The sequence below is a fragment of the Macrobrachium rosenbergii genome, chromosome 41 (assembly GCF_040412425.1).
Source record: "Macrobrachium rosenbergii isolate ZJJX-2024 chromosome 41, ASM4041242v1, whole genome shotgun sequence".
NCBI classification, from domain to species: domain Eukaryota; kingdom Metazoa; phylum Arthropoda; class Malacostraca; order Decapoda; family Palaemonidae; genus Macrobrachium; species Macrobrachium rosenbergii.
The window spans coordinates 88,504,270-88,523,239 of record NC_089781.1 but is presented as its reverse complement, the minus strand read 5'-3'; positions in this window follow the sequence as shown (position 1 = coordinate 88,523,239).

The following is an 18,970-nucleotide window of genomic DNA, read 5'->3' as shown; positions in this document are numbered from 1 at the left end:
TTTCTTTCTCCCGATATCAATGTCTAATCCAAAGCCTGACAGTTAATCTGAATAGTGCGCTTTAGCCCGTTATACTGTGACATTTCTATCTAGAATCACTTGAGGCGTTCCGGCAAAAGGCAATAAAGCAGTTAATGAAACTATTCAACGCCCCCAAATCAAACTCGGTCTAAAACCAAAAGGATCCCACTTGAGTACTAGATTTTTAGACGCCTTACAATGGCAATGGGACTATGAGACATGAGGAATTTGGCCAACCTCTACACGGGGAGAGGTGGGGGGGGGGTTGTCATTGATTCTGGAGTGTAACAAATTTCAGAACAAAACCTTTGACAACAGTGCATGAAGCACTTCCCTTTTGTTTGAGAATAAATCCACTCAAGTTCAAGGGCAGGAGTCTACTGTATAATGGAACTACCCTGCAAAATCACTAATCACCCCATAGGTAGGTGCACCTCATTCCTTTTACTGTACTTCTGTTCATATTCTTTTTCTTCCATTTTGCTTGCCAACCTCTCATAAAAATGATTCACAGTGCAACTGCAAGGTTTTCCTCCTGTTACACCTTTCAAACCTTTTTACTATCAGCGCTGAATGACCTCAGAGGTCCCTGCGCTTGTTATTTGGGCTAAATTCTATATTCTCTATTCTACTCTAATCACTATTGTGTGTGAAAGAGCACGAGTATATTATACTTGATGTTTACACTCCCCACTCTTCCAAGTTATTCAATATTCCTTGCTCTGATTTGCATTTCATATTTCAAAACTGCTTAAAAATTCCGCCTACTGTGTTAACTCGGGCATCTTTAAATCATACTCGGCATTATTCAAGCTCACGGTGGCAAATAACAGAGGGGATGTTGTCGAAGGTGATTTACCTGACGGTTCCTAAACACAATTTAAAACCGAATGCACAAACACACCCTCACATACTCCAAAATAACTCCTCGAACGAAATCACGTGGGCTGGTCTGAAGGACCATCATAGGGGTCCCCCTTCAATATCTGTCTCTGTCATCGATTGTGGAGGCACGGAATCCTAGGCCTGGTCACCAAAAAATAAGAAATTTTGAGAGAGAGAATGAGAAAGAAAGAGAGAGAGGGAGGGAGGGAGACCACGCGCCCTCTAGTGATCTCTATCAGAGCCAATAGGAAAGGGACTGACTCGCGCCAGAGAACCATTACTCTCGAACTCACTTCAATTTATTAATAATAAAAGGAGGAAGAAGAATACAATGCTTCTCGCAAGTGGGAAGAAAGGACACGACGTAACTGCCACTCTCTCTCTCTCTCTCTCTCTCTCTCTCTCTCTCTCTCTCTCTCTCTCTCTCTCTCTCTCTCCCTAGGAGGGACCCCTTCACTCACACCTCTTCGGATAAGTACCTTTTATAAATGGAGGGAATAGCAATGAGGGTATAGAAAAACAAAGATAAAATGCTGAGATAACGATGTTGCTGACAATTAAAATAAGTACGATTTAATCTTTAGAGATGCCTCTCGTATGTGCGTTTGTAAAATAATAACAAAAAAAGATACCAATCAATTTCCACATACATATCCAAGAATGTGACAGCATTTTTAGCCCATATACTTCTAGTTAACAATGTATCCATATGACTTTGCATAGGTGTGGTAATTATTATTTACCAGATTATGCACTCAAATGCATGCGGTACGTAGTTATGAAGTACGAGTGGATTTTTACTTTTTTTTCAGTGTGGACGTCCACAAGATAAATAAATAAACACCTTCCAATTAGCTCAAAGTACTTTACCTTTTGTAGCAAGTGTTCTACATACGTATATCCAAAGACAGAACTAAGATTACCATTACAACCCTAGACAGCTTAAAATTAATAACACACAAGAACCTTCACTAGGATCAAGAGATAACGGCAGCATCGGGATCCCGAGAATGTCACCGCTAACGATGAATTACATGCAGAACAACAAGTGAGGAGATCAAGGAGGATAGCCACGCGGAATATAAGAAAAGAAGTTGGACAGTTGACCGTCCTGCTTGTCGCCTCGTTAGTTGGAAAAACACATCGTCGAGGTCGCCCATTGGTTCCACCCTTAAAACTGGAGCTTACATATTTACTTTTTGCATCTATGATTTTAGTTAGACTGAAGATGAACCTAGGACAGGGTTCGAGAGCTCTTGTAACGTTTTTATAAAATCGACATTAATTCAGCACTGAATATTATTGTGGACCTCATATACAATAATAATAATAAAAAAATCACGCTTCGCCGGGAGACTGGTTTAGAGAAACAAAAATACGGGAAAAATCAACACCTTTCTGGAAGTAAGATCGATCTCACGCTTTAGATAAAATAAATATTTCTTCTTGATGACTCCTCATCAGCGTGGAAGAGGGGACACGATGTCTCGAAACTGCATAAGTAAATATATACTGTAAAACTGAAAGTTGTTTGTTTTTATTATATTCTTAAAACATTGAGGTTCTAACATCACTTCTCTCTCTGAGATTGCAACCTCACGAATTGGCTAAAACACTGTCGTTTAGAGAAAGGTCACGGCAGGCACTGAAATCGACAGTCACATGTACGGGGAGAGAGAGAGAGAGAGAGAGAGAGAGAGAGAGAGAGAGAGAGAGAGAGAGAGAGAGAGAGAGAGAGAGAGAGAGGACAAATCGATCTTAAAATCACAGGTATAAAGAGAGAGAGAGAGAGGGCAAATCGATCTTTAAACTAATCAATCCGCGCAGACAAAGTTGCAAATGAACTATGTCAGCAGACTGTTTACAACTTATCAAAGTGAATCGCGGGATGGTCCCAGCAACTTGATGATAAATAAACTACATGCAACGCTGCTGTTCAAACAAACAATTTACTGCTAAGAATGAAATAAAGAAGAGACCATGATCACAAGAGCATAATATAGTACAAATTTGATTTTGCCTTACTGGTAGACTTAACGTCACATTCCTGTGGTTCACATCAATCAATTTTGATGTAGTGACTGCGATAATAATAATAATAATAATAATAATAATAATAATAATAATAATAATAATAATAATAATAATAATAATAATAATAAATTATTTCAGCAGTAAGCCATATGGGGGTTACATAAAATCCCGCGTTACCCAGTGATTACTGTAGGAACTAAAAGTTCATTACAGTTTCGTCTTTTACTTTCAGAGGCCGAAGGAACGGAAAACCTAATGCCCCTCTCTACCCATGCCAGACTGAAACACGAATAATTTGCCATATACCCACTGACCGGTGATAGGCTACCATGCCCCTCTATAGATCACCTGGATTATCAAAAGTTCTGTCAAACACTGAAGGATACGCCCGAGACCCCATTACCTAAATTTACTTCAATCTACGTTATCAATTTTGACATGGTTGGACAAGTTTGAACTGAATCAAGGGTTGGAAAGTGCATTGAGGGCATGTCACTGTCCTGCTACATTAAAAAAGAGGAATTGTGGATTTCATCTCCGTAAGTGAACCATGCATACAGGCTGCAACCGAACTCTTCCTAGGTTTGCCTTTGCCTTTAACCGGTGTTCTCTACCTCAAAATCCTGATCAATTTGCCACTCCTCCTACCCTTACTCCGCCCCCTACAATCCTATGACCGTAGGTCACTTTCGTCGAATGAATGAAAGAATAGCATTAGTTATTAAGCATCATACCTGCAACGTTGCCCTCGTCGACGTATAGGAGAACGAAAATTTAGGAGAACGAAAATTTTGAAAAACAAAAATTTAAGAATCACCATCAGACCCAAACGTGTTCAATTTCCTGTCTGTATCTAAAATGTTTGACGGAATTTACTCAATCTTAAAAGCTTGTTTTTTTCCCTTTACAATTAAGGATTTAACGTCCAAAAATGACTTAGTTCATGTCTACCATCAAGGCCTTTTTTCATAAAATTTTTATAAACAAAATATCAAGATTCCATTGCTAAAAATGAGAATAGGGCGAATCACCCGTTAAGCTGTGGTGAAAGCATTTTATACTTAAAAAAACAAATCATATTCATCCTTCAAACAAATCAGAACAAAGATCAAAAGTGTCAGTCTCTTCATGACTCAAAGAAATGACTTCCCACATGCGTAGGAAATATTTTGTACTACCTTGAACATATGTAGCTCTAAATTTGAACGTTCCGTAAACTGTTATTCATATTAAACCGACAGTCATTCTTATACAAAATTACAAAACCTGAGCGTCATTCAATGCCTGGCAAATTCTTTACCTACAATTCAAGTTTAGAGCCATTTTATTCTGAGGGTTGGTTGATTGATTGATTTAATGTTCTCCGGCATCGGGACAACTAAGGTCATTGACGCCTATATCATTTGTGATGAAGAATGAAAAAACCTATGTAAAACCTATGGAAAATGACTAGTTTATATACATAAAAAGATAAAAAATAAATAAAAAGAAAATAAATCTACAGTTTTTGCTGGCACAAAATAATAATAATAATAATAACAATAATAATAATAATAATAATAATAATAATAATAATAATAATAATAATAATAATAATAAAACACCCATAAAGGGCATAAGTCTGCAACCGGTACGAAAATGTAATCTTATCCACCAAATCTAGTTACTTGTTTAAAATCGTATGAAGTCTTAAAACAACCTCCACCGCACTTGCTTGGCGTTGATAATGATTTCCTCATGGTCTAGTTGTCACAATATTGGCCTCACCAGCGACAAGGCTCTGGTTGGATTCCGATCCCAGGGCGAGGTGAACTGACTTATAAATAGTCAAGTTCTGTTAACCTTACTGTGCATCTGCTCATCCGAGAAGTGAATAAGGTACCGATTCTTAGTAGATTTGTGAAGTGTTGCCAGTCAGGGTCGAGAGACCATAGGCTCCTCTCCCATTCATGAATCGTTTCTCCCTGTCAACGACCTCTGCTTAAGCGCTCTTCTGTCTCCAGGTACATTATTTCTGCTTCTCTTGCAGGTTTCCCAAGAGCTATCTAGATTAAACCTTTGCTGGCACGGGCTCACACTTTTCAGCAGCCTTTTGCTCCCAGGAGCAAGAGCCCGTGCGAGCAAAGGCTGGTTTAATCTAAAACGAAAATTATTTGTTTCTCAAACCACTGACTTCCAGCTTGTTACCGCATGCTACCACTATGATGGAAATTGCCAGTAAACTTGACTTGACAAGTAGTTGCCATTGGGCTTAAGGAAGAAGCTTATATACAATTTAGAAGGCATCTACAGTACTCTCCCAAAGGGTTCACAACTCTTTGCTAGGTGCTCATCTTAGCAGCAGTCAGATTTTAATCCTCAGGTTGAATGTGACAGCTTTGGCTGTCCTGATTTTAAGACATTACGTGCATAATTTTTTTTTTTTATCAAAAATACAAGTTGCTGATCTTAGCAGCAGTCAAATTTTAATCCTCAGGTTGAATGTGACAGCTTTGGCTGTCCTGATTTTGAGACACTACGTGCATAATTTTTTTTTTTATCAAAAATACAAGTTGCTGAATCTCAGTTTCTGTCTTCTATAACAGTGAATTTTGCATACTTCATACAAAACTATCAAGTATACGTGATTCTAGCAACCAAAGAAACAGACAGCCATCCTCCAGAGTCCATTTTTCAACGGGTTGCCACATTTTCATGTGGCAACTGGCAACTCAACAGCAATAGCCAGAAACCTAGAGCATCGTTTTCTTTCTCTCTTCATTATCCATACACAAATATTATATATATATATATATATATATATATATATATATATATATATATATATATATATATATATATATATATATATATGTGTGTCCCTCAAGAATTCACATAATCAAACTTATTGCCGTTCGCCGTAAACTGCCAATACAGTCAAGTAGGGCCTGCTTGCTTCAATGCTTTCCTCAAACGAATATAGCTACGTGTTCCCGCACTGCTATGTCAAATATGAATCTTACATTTATATCTTTATCCAAACATGGGGACCGGGAGGCTTAGACCTATGAGGGATCAATTTTAACTTGTTCAAATGGGATAGCAGTCCACCGGCAAACAACGTTTTCACTCCAGCGGGATCGTCACTTTGCACAAAGTCCAACTCACTCACTCACATTCCCGGCGGCGTTGTCAAGCGGAACCAAAACAAGCGAGTACGCACACAGGACCTTGGTACGCACAGCAAGCTTTACGTAACCTTCACGGGGAGGTTTATCACCGGAGGCGAAGAAGGGGGTTACGTCACTCGACAACTGTAAACAAACAACGGACACCTACCCATAGGAGATATTAATTCGCTCTCTCTCTCTCTCTCTCTCTCTCTCTCTCTCTCTCTCTCTCTCTCTCTCTCTCTCGTAGTACACATGGTAGTACGGTAAACTCATAGACCCACTGTCTAGACATACGCGTACCTAGACCGTTCATAGACCGAATGACCATTATTGCCCAACCGGCTGCGTTCAACCGCAAAAAAGTTCCCAAAAAACCAGCATGCCTCAGCAGAACTAAACCAAGGTCTAAGAAATGGATTATGTACCTTGTTATTAGTAAATTGTTGTTGGTCGAAGATGGGCTGGGGAGTATGTGAGTAGGGGATGGGTGGATGGGGGGGAGAGAGAAAGAAATACCAGACGTCGAGTGTTCACTGCTCCATCGAAATGCATACCGTCAAAACAGGACGGCTTCGTCGAGGTAGTCTTTTGACACCACCGGATTGAAAGCGTTCCTGAGATATTAATAACATACATACCCCTCCCCCCTTCTCTCTCTCTCTCTCTCTCTCTCTCTCTCTCTCTCTCTCTCTCTCTCTCAGTAGAGTTACGACAAAGCACTTATTAATTCAGAACCATTTACTTTAACACTCAGTATAATTTCTCATGTTTTTATAAAATTCTCTCTCTCTCTCAAGTAGAGTTACGACAAGTAGAGTTAAAACATTCCATTCATTAATTGTTTAATTATTTCATTTATTTTAACAAAGTATTTCTTATTTTTTTTAAATTCTCTCTCTCTCTCTCTCTCTCTCTCTCTCTCTCTCTCTCTCTCTCTCTAAGTAGAGTTACGACAATGCACTTATTCAGGTTTATCTAATTTACTCTAACATTCAGCATAATTTCTCTCTCTCTCTCTCTCTCTCTCTCTCTCTCTCTCTCTCTCTCTCTCTCTCTCTCTCTCTCTCTCTCTCTCTCTCTCAAGCAGAATTACGACACTGCACTTATTCAGTTTTATCTAATTTCCTCTAACATTCAGCATAATTTCTTCTCTCTCTCTCTCTCTCTCTCTCTCTCTCTCTCTCTCTCTCTCTCTCTCTAATTTACTCTAACATTCAGCATAATTTCTTTTCTCTCTCTCTCTCTCAAGTAGAGTTACGACATTGCACTTATTCAGCTTTATCTAATTTACTCTAACATTCAGCATAACTTCTTATCTCTCTCTCTCTCTCTCTCTCTCTCTCTCTCTCTCTCTCTCTCTCTCTCTCTCTCTCTCTCTCTCTCTTACAGAGGGTGGCTATAAAAGACGATAGCCTCCCTGTTCGTCAAAAGTATTCTGAGCTAACGCTATTACCTACCTACCACATACAACCAACTACCCGGTACATAACTCAACTCTGAGGCACAAGGGGATTTAGTTGAACTTGCCCGATGTGTTTAGACTCGCTCTGGAATCGAATCCATAATTTCTGGCTGCTGAAAGATCGTCCTAATCTATGCATTCGTACGGACAGCCGTGCACACATATTACAATGAAGTCATCTTGAGAGAGAGAGAGAGAGAGAGAGAGAGAGAGAGAGAGAGAGAGAGAGAGAGAGAGAGAGAGAGAGAGAGAGAGAGACGATTCCAGCTTTCCTTAAAATATCCTACTAGAGATCAGCCGAGTTAGTGAATGCCACTGTGTCAAGGGCATTACTGTATTAATATTAAGAAATAAAAAATTCCTACCCAAAATAATAATAATAATAATAATAATAATAATAAACGGATAAATGAAACCCGCTGAAATACCCTAAACAAAACAGAATCTTGCATTTAGAATGTTTCCACTATCTACGCAACCCATAGCCTATTTTTCTCTAAAGAATGTTATATCCTCCATAATCAAGAATACAGTACCACGGCTTACGGAATTAGGAAATGACGTCACGCGCCTACTAAGCAAATTTACTGAAACGGCAAAGCAGCCTTCAATCAAAACAAAAATAAGAATAAGGAAAAACACGGCCAGATCAAACACACCCTATGACGCCATACACGCTTCCGTCCGGTCACAGAAGGAAGGAAGTCGAATGCTTCCAGCCAGCCAGACAGTCTCCTTGACAGGCTGGTGTAATGGCAAAATATGGCGCCAGTTTCGGAGGGAGCCGAAGATCTATAGCGCCTTATCTTTTCACGCGGACGTAAGACGAATAACAATCACTCTCAAAAGTTCTTCGCCGTTAACGTTTCTACTGTATTAGATGGTTCGACTAGATCGCCGTCCAAGTAGCAACTGAGAAAGACGAAGTAGGCTACACCATGGAAAACTGGTCGATGTCTGTTGGCAAATTATTACGTCGCGTTCTGTTGAACACTTGACCCGTAGCTGATACACTGAACACTTGGCAGGATCCCACAGCAATCCTAAACGATGCCAACGGAAATGTAAACAAAAAGAAAACCCGCTTGCAAGTCGTCATGCCAGATTAGGAATCACGTGATATCCACGGCGAAGTCTTCTGGCCTACGTATTACCAGGATACAGAAGTCAAAAGAAGACACGGCAATTTTCAGCAATTCTAAGGAACGATTGGGCAGGATGCGCCTTTTTGCTTTGACTGTTTTTCTCTGAAGACGTTTCTAAAATAATCGACACAAGTTTTAAGGCAAATCCGCATTACTTGAAAAAAAGCACAATGAATATTCGAAGAATTACATACTTTACAAATTAATCTGGAATACTAAAAATAGTGATAAACATGAAGAAACAATAATGCATATATCAAAACAGCGAATTTACACTAAAGTGCGTTCTTCTGAATTATCTTTTAGCACTGATAAAACTTCCACTTCAGCAGCATTTTTTTAAAATTCTGAAACGGAGATAATACCGACAACTATTCAAATATACTAAATTTATCCTTTTAATCGCATTAGAACACCACATTAATACAGAACACTGAATCTCAGACATATGTACTACCCCTACTATCTACAAGCATGTAACAGAAATGGGCGTGGCGCATTTGTGTGCGGCAAACGTAACATAATTAACCCAAAATTATTCTCTCAAACAGCGGGAAATCATCTGAACAGTACCTACTACAATGGTTATCATATTACGTTATAGGTACCGTGACAACGTGGGAGGAAAAATTGAAATCTTTTTAGCTACTGAGATACAGAACAAGATATTACTCCGTCGGACTATCGGGCCTTGGAATCGGACCTTCCGGACCTTCGGACAGTCACTGACTTTAACAGTTTCTGGACTAGTTCTGAAGTCTAACCACCGTGTTGGGAAGGAAAATTACGTAATTTTTTAGCTAAGATACAGCAGAATTCGTAATCGACGAGAGACCTTTCACTCTTTGCGAATGACTTAGGAAGGACATCCCGATGAAACCAGTTCGACAATATGCAGCCTAACAGAACAGAGAGAGAGAGAGAGAGAGAGAGAGAGAGAGAGAGAGAGAGAGAATTAGCCTTTAAAAAGGCAGTTACTCGCTTCTTACAGCCTGCTTTCTCTCTCAACTTACTTTCGAAGCATTATAAAAAATAACGCGTACAAGTTACGTTCAACAGAATATTTAAGCGATGCGATAAAAAAGTCTAAAATGGCAAATTTGCAAATAAAACCATAAAGCAAATCTATAACAACGGCAATGTGTCCTCGAAATAAAAAAAAAAAATGCTTCACGGTACGTAGTACTAAAAGACCAGGCACTATGGCTCTTGGTTGCATTAAGAGAGTCTACCGACCATACACACCAGTTCACTTGAAAAAACAGCATTACGTCATCATCAAAGCATGAAAACTGCGCTGATCTTGACGAAAATCGTCTGGAAAAAGACAAAACGACAATAAAACCAATAAGCAATAACTGCTAGTGAACAATGGTGCATTTTTACTGTCTCCTGAATACGACTTTTTACTTACGTTCAAATTAATAAAAGAACCTACAGGCCAAGCTGCAAATACTCTTAAAACTTGAAAAAATAAAACGGACAATACTTTACTTAGTTTTAATGAGGAAAATAACCTACAGGCCAATCATCAATACCCTTGGAGCTTCCTGAACAAATACAACACAATTCGTATTTCGTATAACTGGAAGCTACAACAGCATTCACTTATCTTAATTCTGTTTATAAAGTTTGTATGCCGGAGCGCAACACACAATCACTGAGACGTGGAGATTCGGCATTCAATGGAACGTTCCTCTTAAAAAGGCGCTGGCAGATAAGACCATTTTACGATCAATTACGAATTAGACTTACCAGGATCAAGGTGAACATTTATCAAAAATATTTTAGTCAGTCATACAAACCAAGAAATGCAATCCGGACTGTTGTCTTAATTCTAAATTTAAAGTTGGTTTTTTTTGGGGGGGAGGGGGCTTTTACATAAAATAATATTTTAAAAACTCGGATGCCATGGTATTACAGTCATCATTATCAGTATTGCAATCATTTTAAAATTGTTTAAGTGGTCCACATGAAGTCCTTGGTGTATATTTGCTGGTACTATTAAATAATTTCCTGGGAAACAAAATATGCTGCTGAAATCATTATTATTATTATTATTATTATTATTATTATTATTATTATTATTATTATTATTATTATTATTATTAATTGGCAATAAAATATGCTGTTGAAATCATTATCAGACATCTATTATTATCATCACCATTATTCATTTCTGGACACATTCATAGACATACAAATCAAAAGGACTGTTGCTTTGACAAGCAATCTTCCCCCGCAACAGATAAAGAAATGTGACAAAAAGATAAAACGAATCATCAAGCGAAAAAACAAACCACCGCATCTTATTGTAAGTCAGCGATACACAAGTAATCCATTTTTTAAGTGTCCTTATCAGGTCAATACTTTCACAATGCGGCAACTCCATTATCGTCCTTATCGGTCACGAATACATCATAATCTAACGACTGACCTTGACTCTCTTCCATTTCGAACAATGCATGAAAAGCCAGCTGTCAGTGGACGATAACCCTTATCGCTACCCATATGTCTTATCAGAGGGCCTCAAGTCCGCATATCCTATCAGGAAGAAGGCGTTAAGTCACCTATAGAACATTTCATTAAGGGAAGTAGCCAAGCCTTATCTAAATCTACAGAAAATACATTGCAGTTATCACTGCTCCCACAAAATCCCGAAAAACTGCTGCAAATTACGGACGAAGGACGAAAGTTCTTCCAGATAAAATGGTAAATTTCACATTGCATAAGATACCAACTCTCACCCTTTGTCCTTACAAGCAAGTTTTCAAGTGAATTCCAGATATCAAGGAAATGCCTGCTGTCAAGAAGACCGAGTAATCTAAAAATTCTTCATAAATTGTATTTCCCAATACAAAACCCAACACAACCAAAAGACCAGTACATCCACAGGAGCACACGGACAAAGAGGGTTTCATGTTTTGTGTAATAGTTAAACGTTATTCCAAGGTTGAGAGAGAGAGAGAGAGAGAGAGAGAGAGAGAGAGAGAGAGAGAGAGAGAGAATGGTTTCACGAAACGAACTGGGTCAACCAGTATCCTTTGTTAATAGGATAAGACTGACCAGAAACCAGTGTTAGGAATGGGATTAGACTCACCAGTATCCTGTGTTCAGAATGGGATTAGACTCACCAGTATCCTGTGTTAAGAATGGGATCAGACTGACCAGTATCCTGTGTTAAGAATGGGATCAGACTGACCAGTATCCTGTGTTATGAATGGAATTAGACTGACTAGTATCCTATGTTATGAATGGGATTAGACTGACCACTATCCTGGGTTTAAAATACACGATTAAGCCCATCTTTCTTAACCTGAATATCAATGGACTGACTCAATTATTCCTGAGGAGATGAATTCCACGTCTGAGAATGCGAGAGCAATTAATGAACTACAAACAGCCCCCAACTGGTTATCCTAAGGAGTAGGTGATGGCAGGAAGGTCAAAGAACGTCTTGAAATTGAAAGGATGTGATGGTAAGGCATGTGACCATGCAAACTCGACTTTGTAAAGGGGCATCTCTTGGGTACACATTACAGCATTCATAAATAAACAGGATGCCAGAGTTTCAAGGAAATTAATTCTGAAGATGTTTGAAAAGTCATGTGAAACTGCGCAGCTTTCTCTGAGGAGGAGTTTACCTGCTGTCTGCATTAAGGAGATTCCAACTGGATGTCTACAATGGACGCACAGTAATACTGCGAGAACAGAAGAAGAATATAGAATTTAGGCCCAAAGGCCAAGCGCTGGGACCTGTGAGGTCTTTCAGCGCTGACGCGAAACTGACAGTAAAAAAGTTTGAAAGATGTAACAGGAGGAAAACCTAGTAGTTACACTATGAAACAATTGTTAGGAAAGGGTGTAGAGTAAGGTGGAAGAGAATATTAATGGAGGTACATAAAAGGACTGAAAGAAGTTGCAGCTGGGGGCCGAAAGGACGCTGCAACTGCATGAGGTGCACTGACGGCACTAACCCCGCCACCACCGGCCCCCTTACGGAGCACAGTAATATTTCCTCTTTAAATTATTCCTAACAGTCAACATATATGTTTATGACAGTTGGATAAAAATCGGTCAAATGATCTCACCATTTAAGAAGCGCTTTGATTTGATTTGGGACATAAGCCTAAGGATGATATTTCCGCCCGTACACGTTCACGTCCATTGGAGAGAGAGAGAGAGAGAGAGAGAGAGAGAGAGAGAGAGAGAGAGAGAGAGAGAGAGAGAGAGAGAGAGAGAGAGAATTTCTCAATGAGACCAATCCTGAATGAAAGATGAATACTGTGCTGGCGTAACAAAAACACATAATCATACCGTACGTATTGTGTTCCATGGAATTCTGAAGGCCAAACTGACTCGCATACTAAGTATATCTCTACATATGAAATACGAGAGCTACAAGATAAAAAATACATTTTTAACACTAAAAACAACACAGGTTTTAAACATGAAAGTTTAACAAATCGCCATTACCCCCAAATGAATGTATGGATATACAGCTACAATTCGCTTAACATCATTGTTCATAATATGGGAGCTGAATTTCCATAGATATTAAGACATAGAGTTGGGAGTTCACTGTGTGGCGGTTGTCTTTCCAGGAACATGGTGAATGTGGTCAGTTTAATGTTTGTTTACAACTACCCATAAACAATACCTGACAAGCAGCCCATGTAATTATATTATATTAAAGATGTTCAACAGTTGAATCGCACAAGCACGCAACTCCTTCATAAGTTCGATAGATAGATGGATACATAGATAGACTACAGAATTTGGGCCAAAGGCCAAAAGCTGAGACCTATGGGGTCATTCAACAATGAAACGGAAACTGAGAGTAAAGGAGGTTTGACAGGTGTAACAGGAGGAAACCCTCGCAGTTGCACTATGAATCAATTGTTAAGAGAGGGTGGAAAGTGAGATGGAAGAAAGAGAACATGAACGGAGGTACAGTAAAAGGAATGAAAGGGGTTGCAGCTAGGGGCCGAAGGGGCGCTGCAAAGAACCTCAAGTAATGCCTACAGTGTACCGCATGAGTTCATAAGTTCCAGGTCCAAATTTTAAACACAGACCAAGACTTAAAATATCATGAAACAGGATGAGATCATTTATCTAGAGACAAGTTTCGAGTATCAGACCGAAGGAGGCTTCTCCGCTAATCATTCCACCGTCATAACTTGACATCTTGAAGTGAGAGGAAGGAACGAGAGGGAGGAAAGTTTTCCACAATATCCTCTTGTACCACGAAAAGGTTAGCAATACACAATGCCGACGGTAGCGACTGATATCTTTAAAAAAAATAAAAAATATAGAAAGTTTGTTGATCATGGACTCCAATCGAGAATATTTGTTCGAAAACAATTCATTTGTCAGAAAGGTCATTAACCTTACTAGATTCACCAAGTCTACGAATACTACCATAGTTCGGCAGTGAAGATCCAGTGTTTGGCAATAAACGCTGAAAAAAGGGAACTGGCAAGCCAAAAATTTTAAGACCTGTTACTAGCTTCCTCTTTGAACAAAAAATTGTTTATCCAACGTACGCACATACACACGCACACACACACACACCGGCAGAGGAGTTCGCGCAGTTCGTTTTCGAAGAAGCAAAACAATTCCTGATAATATTTATCAACACGTTCATAGTCAAAGACAATACTGATCTAGATTTTACCGGATATACTTTCCAATTCATTTTCGTCGTTATTGCAGTGACCGGGCTTGACCGAACTGGCAGTGGCACTTTGTTTGTCATAAAAATACGTAGCTGAAAGGAAGGAAATCTAGGTAAGACTAGAAGAACTAAAAGCTAGGAATGGGATGGTTATTCTTACCACATCCCTTCCTCACCTAAAAATAAGACGCCCCAGCTGAAAAAAAAAAAATCCAGTCGTGACTAGGATCATTTATGAGTTCTTTAATACAGTCAATCTTTATCCATTCATATCTGGATAGAGAGAGAGAGAGAGAGAGAGAGAGAGAGAGAGAGAGAGAGAGAGAGAGAGCGCACGTGACATCGTCAGTATAGTGGAAAAACACGTGGAGAGCACAAAACGTTAACAATGACACATGTGTTGATCATGTATCACAGCTCGACCTCGTGCACCAAAAATGGCCAGAAGTCTTCCCTTGAAAACCAGTTGATATCTGAGCCAAGACAATTCCACCTCGGTCGTCGACGTCTCTCTCTCTCTCTCTCTCTCTCTCTCTCTCTCTCTCTCTCTCTCTCTCTCCCCTAACTGGTTTAGGCCGAGGCACCCACATTAACTTCCTCTTGACAACCAAAATTGACCTAGCGAAACAAGGGAGCGTGAAGCGTGATATGGTCCCCCTCGATCTCGCCATCTACACTTCGAGGAGCAACCTGGCACGTTAGCAGAGAGATGGACAGAATGTGTCTTTTCGAGTTGAAATGGGAGAAATGTGGCTTTTGATCCTATGCACCCTTGCTTTGTACCAATCGCTACCAATAACTTCTTTTTTCCTAAATTCACACCTTCAGTTACATTTTGTTGCGTATATCTCGTAAAACCTTTACTACTGCGGCCATTGTAACTCGATGTATTTTATATTCTTTCGTGAATTCTATCCTTTTTCTCTCTTCCTTTATAAGAACTGGATTGAAAGTGAAATAATAAAACTAAGTACACTATACGCTACGAAACTGACAGGCTTAAAATCCCAGCAGACATTTAAAATTCCAAAAGTAATTTGTAGCATTACTAGATAATGAATCAGGACTGAAGGTTAAAAATAAAAGCAAATTAATATATAAACGCCAAGGGCAAGTCAGAAGAAAGACAGCATCAAATTATCAGAAAAGATAGAAAGAGCAATAAAGAGAATTACGTTCAAGACATCAAAGCAGCAAATGACACAAGAGACACTGACAAACATAAAAAAAAAATTATATTGGGAAATTGCAGCGTTACCAGCAATACTGTATGGGACGCCAGTAATAAAAGCTACAGGAACCGAGGTAAAAATATTGCCACAGATATAAAACGCCGTGGGAATGAGATATTTTAGGGGGCCAACCTATGCGGCAGTAGCTAGACTTCGAGGCGCAATAACAATGTCAAAAATAGGACTAGCAGGAGTTCGTTGGTCTTGAATTAAGCCTGACTTGTGATGGCACGGGCTCTTTTGCTCTAGGGCTGCCCGTAAATAGCAGGCAGAAGACTCATGTTAGTGAAAGGAGAAATTAACTATTACAGATTTTAGACGTAAAAGCTTGATGGAAGCAACAAAGAGATGTAAGAAAGAGTTAAATGACTTTAACCAGACCACTGAGCTGATTAACAGCTCTCCTAGGGCTGGCCCGAAGGATTAGATTTATTTTACGTGGCTAAGAACCAACTGGTTACCTAGCAACGGGACCTACAGCTTATGGTGGAATCCGAACCACATTATGACGAGAAATGAATTTCTGTCACCAGAAATAAACTCCTCTAATTCTTCACTGGCCGGTCGGAGAGTCGAACGCTGGGCCAACAGCGTGCTAGCCGAGAGCTCTACCCACCCTCCAATGAAGAACTAAATGACCGATGGTAAGAGATGGAGTTAAGAGAGAAAAGGTAAAAATAAATTCAGAAAAATATGGACAAGAGAAGGGAAAGTGATAAGCGAATGAAAAATGAACTGTTGAAGGTCTTAGAAGTAAAAGATGACACTAAGGTGGATGGAAGCAACAAAGAGATGAAAGAAAAATAAGAGTTAAATGACAGACAGTAAAAGATGGAAGCAAAGAGATAAGAGGTGAAAGTACTTTTAAAGAATATATGAAGATGTGAAGGGCCAGTTGAAAGAAGCCATTTTGCGAAAATCCGACCAGCTCCAGCAATAAGGTTGGGGGAGAGATCAAGTTGCCAAAGATGGAATGACAGAAATAAGACACCAAATGGGAAACGAAAGATATACGTTGCGTGGTGCTGATATTTCCTATTTTACTGTTGTGAATCAAGTTCAGAAAAAAAAAATTACCCAATGTTTTACTAAAGAAAGAAAAAAGGAAAAATAAAGGAATATACCAACTACGGAAGAAGAGAGAGAGAGAGAGAGAGAGAGAGAGAGAGAGAGAGAGAGAGAGAGAGAGAGAGAGAGAGAGAGAGAGAGAGAGAAGTGGTAAGGCAAAACCTCCGGATATCAATTTTGAACTGAACAGCGTCGACATGGACAAGGAACTTGAAAAATAGATTTGATCCCGGCAATCTCGTCGATCCCACAAAATGTTATGCATAAAATGTATAAGGATGTTTTTACACGTTTTATGACAAGTTAAGCAACTGTGACTTCTTTCAAATGAACACCGTATTCTTTGGTAGCTTGAATTTCGAGTCATTGGTGTAGGCTTGTTCCATATGAATAGGGGTTTATCTTCTATATAATAATAATAATAATAATAATAATAATAAATAATAATAATAATAATAATAATAATAATAATAATAATAATAATAATAACAGTATTTACAAGTATTTCTTCGATTGGGTTACTGCTTAACCCAATACGACGTTGGCCCATCGTTCTAAATATTCCCAGACTATATTTCTATGGTTCACATACAGTATATTTTCATAATTTACTTCCATTTTTATTTATATATTTATTGATCTGTTCATTTAGTTTTTCTTTTACATTAACTGATCTCTTCTTTCTGTACCTCCAATTGACTTCTGTTACTCCATATTCTTTGGAAGCTTGAATTCCAAGTGAATGGTCCCTGCGGGCTTTTTCCATGCGAACAGGGTTCATGTTCTGAATAATAATAATAATAATAAAAATAATAATAATAATAATAATAATAATAATAATAATAATAATAATAATAATAATAATAATAATAATAATATAATAATAATAATAACGTTACGGCTTTCATTTCATCCGTTACTGAAACGAGCTATTATTTTATTCTTCAAAACAGTCATACAGAGGAAAAACCATTAACTTTCTGAGCAATCTTTCACATTCTATAACTGCAGAATGCAAATACGAATCTTTATACTCACACAATTTTTTTCTCTTTACGACTGGCTTTGTGGCCCTTATCATCTCGGGAGGGGTACATGGTTCCTCTCACCGGAATTCATAATGAAGCTTTTGGTGCCACTTCTGAAGGAGGCTATCTCGAGCCTTATCTCACGACCGATAGCGGCATTTCTTATCGCACACAACTGTTCTCTTGTGAAAGTGTTGGAACTATTATACGGTCTTTTTTATATATCTAAACATATCGACTTCTTTGTGAAAAGTGTTGGAATTATTATATCTTTTAAAAATATCAACTGATCTGGGAACTGAATCCGAAGTTTTATTGTTCTGACAGTGCCAGTAACACGACAGAATATCACTTTCTTTTATAATGTTAATAAAATGCTCTGAGTATCATATGCACTGTTGATGTTATCAATATTCCAACAAAATGTTCTGACTATAAATAGCTTTGTTGATTATATCAATAATTCAGCTGCTATTAATAGAAATGAAACGGTATATTTCGACCGCGATGGAAACATTTTACCAGCAGTGTCACTCTTTACCCACTTTCAGATCAAATGCATAAATAAGTCAAACATCTACTTGAACCCTGATGACATTCTATCTTGACCAAGGGCGTACCAGAAACCGACAAGCAGCAATCTTTCAATGCAACAACACACACTTCAGGAACTTGATACAGCAGATCATTTTAATGCTCGCAGCAGCTGGTTTACCTTCGGCCGCAACTGATTCAAGAGCTGGGACAGAACAGAGCAGAATACTGAATTTTGACCAAAGGCCAAGGGCTGGCACCTATGAGGTCATTCAGCGCTGAAAAAGGAAATTGCTAGTAGAAAGGTTTGAAAGGTGTAACAGGAGGAAAACCTCGCAGTTGCCAATGAAACAACTGTTAGAAGAAGGTGGATAGCAAGATGGAAGAAAGAGAATATGAATGGAGGTACTATAAAAGGAATGAAAGGGGTTGCAGCTAGGGGTCGAAGGGACGCTGCAAAGAACTTGAAGTGACGCCTACAGTGCACCGCATGTGGTGCACTGACGGTACTAAACCCACCCACCCCCCTCCTCACCTCCCCAGGGGAAGAGCTGAGACAAACTTTGTTAAAATTGGTTTTTAACTACAATAAAAGGTAAAGACTAAACTCGAACGAAACGACGGATGCGCCTTTTGTCAATATAGGAGGTTTTGAGGCAGGAGAATTATTGAGGAAGGGACACAGTTCCAAAGCTTGACAACGATTGATTGACAGATTTATGGTTACTAAAA